Source organism: Carlito syrichta, unplaced genomic scaffold, assembly GCF_000164805.1.
Source record: "Carlito syrichta isolate Samal-C Ts95f unplaced genomic scaffold, Tarsius_syrichta-2.0.1 Scaffold302529, whole genome shotgun sequence".
NCBI classification, from domain to species: Eukaryota; Metazoa; Chordata; class Mammalia; order Primates; family Tarsiidae; genus Carlito; species Carlito syrichta.
Genome location: NW_007246625.1, coordinates 701,868 through 706,436, shown reverse-complemented (window position 1 = coordinate 706,436; position 4,569 = coordinate 701,868).

The window sequence follows — 4,569 nt, the reverse complement described above, 5'->3', positions numbered from 1 at the left end:
TCCGGCAATCCTTCCGCCTCAGCCTTCCAAGTAGCTGGAATTACAGGCGCACGCTACCACCCCCAGCTAATTTTTTGATTTATTGTAGAGATGAGGTCTCGCCTGCCCAGGCGGGTCTCAAACCCACGGGCTCAGGCAATCCACTCACCTCAGCCTCCCAAAGGCGTGGGATTACAGGCTGAGCCACCGAGCCCGGAGGTTCAGAGAATTTAAGTGGTTTGCCCGGTGTCACCCAGCTCCTGAGTGACAGAACCAGGCATGGATGCCAGGATAATCAGACATTTAAGTTTTGTGTCTTTCTCTGGGTATCTTGGTCCTTTTTCTGTGGCAGCAGTTAAAGAAAGGGGGTGTGAGTTGAAATTCTGTCCTGGGCTGGGTGCTCAGAGCTGGGGTCTGGGTTCAAATCTCTGCTCTCTTGTGTGACCTCATTAGTCAGCCAGCCCCTGATGGCCCCTTCTTGGAGGACTGTGGTGGAGGCTCGCTGTGAATGTGCCCGCCCAGGTCTGACCCGCGGTGGGCGCTTAGGTGAAATCCACCACTGCCGTCTGAGTCGTCTTCTCTCCTCTCCTCTCCTCTCCTCTCTTTTTCTATTCCTCCCTTCCTCCCGTCCTTCCTTTTTTTTTCTTTTTGAGTAAGGGTCTCACTCTGTCACCCAGGCTGAAGTGCAGTGACATGATCACAGCTCACTGCAGCCTCGACCCAGAGTCAGCTGACCTGGATTTGAGGCCTTGCACAGCCTCATACCAGCTTTGTGACTTGGCAAGAAATGGAACTTCTCTGTTCATCTGGTTCTACGAGGAGAGTGGGGGGGGGGTGCTCCCCAGAGCCACACAGTGCTGGGAGGCTCAGGCAATCCTCCTGCCTCAGCCTCCCAAGTAGCTGGGACTGCAGACAGGCACCACTATACCCAGCTAACTTTTTTATTTTTATTTTTGTAGAGAACAGGGGTCTTGCTATGTTGCCCAGGATGGTCTTGAACTGAACTCAAGCGACTCTCCCACCTCAGCCTCCCAAAGTGAACCACTGCGCCCAGCCTGAGCTGTGTTTCTATTTTGCGCTCTAAAAGATCGGCAAGGATCTGGGAGGGTCAGGGTGGAGGGCAGAGGACAGGGTGCTTGGGGAAGGTCAGAAGTGAGCCTGAGCCTTGGGGACAGACCCGCACACATTCCTTGTGCGGGCCAGGAGCACCCCACAACCAGCCCCAAGCACACACGTGCTCGTGCATGCTCCCGCCAGCCACATCCACATGTGTTCGACTGCTGGCTGCTGTGTAGACCCCGAGGGAGCCCGGGGAACATGATTTTGCCTGGGGGAGGCAGGGGAGACACCACAGGATGTGCTGGAATAACTGCCACCTTCGCTGCCATTTCAATCCCCGGTGACGGGTTTCACCACCTCTCACGGGTGCCCTTTGGGAGAATCGGTGTGTCAGGAGCTAAGGTTTCTTCCTGCATGAAAACAGAGGCCCGGGAAGAGCTGGCCTTGCTGGATGTCACCACCATCTGGGAGCAGTTCTGGACCTGGGGTTTGCACTGCACAGGTGGCCCTGCCTCCTTTTGTACTCGGCCTAAGCCCTGCAGCTTGGTGCTAGCCCCACCTCTGCCACTTGGAGACCTTATGACCCTGGGAGAGACTCAGTTTCTCCTTCTGTGAAACGTAGGGATGGAAACCGTGTGACCCTGGGAGAGCCTCAGTTTCCCCTTCTGTGAAATGTAGCAGGTGGAGACCATGTGACCCTGGGAGAGACTCAGTGTCCCCTTCTGTGAAATGTAGGAGATGGAGACCATGTGACCCTGGGAGAGCCTCAGTGTCCCCTTCTGTGAAATGTAGCAGGTAGAGACCATGTGACCCTGGGAGAGACTCAGTTTCCTCTTCTGTGAAATGTAGCAGGTGGAGACCATGTGACCCTGGAAGAGCCTCAGTGTCCCCTTCTGTGAAATGTAGGAGATGGAGACCATGTGACCCTGGGAGAGACTCAGTTTCTCCTTCTGTGAAATGTAGCAGGTGGAGACCATGTGACCCTGGGAGAGACTCAGTGTCCCCTTCTGTGAAATGTAGCAGGTGGAGACCATGTGACCCTGAGAGACTCAGTTTCTCCTTCTGTGAAATGTAGCAGGTGGAGACCATGTGACCCTGGGAGAGACTCAGTTTCCTCTTCTGTGAAATGTAGCAGGTGGAGACCATGTGACCCTGGGAGAGCCTCAGTGTCCCCTTCTGTGAAATGTAGGAGATGGAGACCATGTGACCCTGGGAGAGACTCAGTTTCTCCTTCTGTGAAATGTAGCAGGTAGAGACCGTGTGACCCTGGGAGAGACTCAGTTTCCCTTTCTGTGAAATGTAGCAGGTGGAGACCATGTGACCCTGGGAGGAACTCAGTTTCCCCTTCTGTGAAATGTAGCAGGTGGAGACCATGTGACCCTGGGAGAGACTCAGTTTCCCCTTCTGTGAAATGTAGCGTGTGGAGACCCTGGGAGACTCAGTTTCTCCTTCTCTGAAATGTAAGGGACGGGCTTTGTAAAGCAGCATATGGTTTGGGCATATAGCAGGCACTTAAATGTTCTGGTGTAATTGCTAAGGGAAGACACTTCAGAGAGTCAGCCGACCTGGGTTTGAGGCCCCGCACAGCCTCATACCAGCTTTGTGCCTTGGCAAGAAATGGAACTTCTCTGTCTGTCTGGTTCTACGAGGAGAGTTGGGGGGTGGCAGAGGGGCTCCCCAGAGCCACACAGTGCTGGGAGGCTGGTGTGTACTCTCAGAGCGGTGGGGGCCCTGGGATGAGGGTAGGATGGGGAAGGGAACTGGGAGTGGATGACCAAAGAGGCCTGTCAGCACTCAGGGCCAGGCTCACACCCAAGCCTGTCTTCTCAGGGCTGGGAGCCTCTTCTTGAAGGGCGAGACGAAGGCAGCTGGGCCCTGGATTTGCGTGTGCCCCTCCGGCCTCCGGAGGCCCAGAGGTCCTCGGCCGCAGTGGGCTGCCCGCTCTCACCCACCACTCCATGACAGAGGAACCGTGGTTTGGTCTGAGGGGTCAGGACCTGGTGACTCCTACTGGTCTGCCCACGAGGTCCTCGGATGTTCCCTGGGGTGGGCCGTACCTCCCTCCTTCCTCTGCCCCACTCCCTCCCGTCGACTTTGAGGAGAGCTGGCAGGGACCGGATGTGGGAGGTGGCAGAGGCGCTGGGAAACTTGACAGCCCATTGATTCCTCCTCGGGAAGTTGAAAGTGGAGAGTTGTGTTTGAAGGTTTCGCTGAAATTAGGTCTCAGGGCTATTTTTTGCGAGATGGAGAAGGAGAAGTGTCAGGGAGGGGATAGGCCCAGGGGCTGACAGAAACTGTAGGTAAACTCAGTACTGGGTTGATTGCAGATGCTTCTAGAAGCAAGTCTTTGGTTTCTTCAACAACTCACTCCTTGGGTGCTTTGTTGCATACACCCTACATGGTCCTGATGCAGTGACAGAGGTGTGCCCGGGATGCTGTGGGAACCTGGACCCAGTTATCTCTGCCTGGGAAGGACAGAGAATTTCTAGAGGGAGGGACTTTTGAGACTGGACTTTGAGGGATGGGTAGGAGTTTATCAGGAACCAAGAGAGAAGAATATTTCAGTTAGAGGGGGATCCCCCTGAACAGGAACAAGCCAATGGCCCCGGGTGATTGGAGTGCTGGGTGGGTTGAGGCCCCAGAAGGAGAGGGCCAGCCTGGAGAGAAAAGTGAGGGCCTTGGTAGGTAGGCTAAAGCCCCTGAGTGTTCTCCTGTAGGACACGGGAGACACAGGGGATGATGGCTGAGAGTGGAGCCAGCAGGAAGATGCTGGGCTGCGGACATGAGTCCCCCAGCTGCCACCCCTCTTCTCACGCCTGCAGCTGCCCTGTGCCCTCCCCTGGTTTAGGCCATTCTCACACAGACAGAAACAGGTGCACAAGCACAAGCATCGTGGAGAGGCTGTGGGAAGTTTCCTGGTCCAACCCCTACTTGTGCAGAGGAGAGGCTGGGTCTCAGAGAGTGGAGGGCCCTTTCCTGAGGCCACACAGCAGTTTGGGGCCGGGCCAGGGGCGGGGCCCTCTCTGGAGGCTTCAGGTGGCTGCTGGGGTGGTGAACAGAAAAGCTGGTCAGGCCTACACCTCAGATGAGCCGGCTCTGTTCCAGCACATGTGGGGAAACTGAGGCCTGGAGAAGGGCGGCTTGCCCAGGATACTGGCTGGGGATCCCTCCACGGGTCCAGGCTGCTTCTATCCATCTCGGTGCACATTCGCTGGGACACGTCTCCATCTGTGACCCACAGGCCACTGGAGGGATGTGGGCCGCGTGCCTTTGGCCGGCTGACTGGGCAGCCCTGGACCCTGGCTGGGGTCCTACCCTGGGGCCTGCTTCCTCCCTGGTGTGAGGAGTTGCCCATGAGGCTGAGGGCCTTTGCTCAGTTCAGCCCTGTGAGCTGGAGTCTCCTGCCATGGGCACATGTTTGGCAGAAGAGGGGGCTGGGGGAGAGTGGGTGCTCTTGGCTCCTCCACCCTCACCCCCTCACCCCCTTCCACCCTCGCCCCTCTACCCTTGCCCCTCCAACGTCTCCCTTCT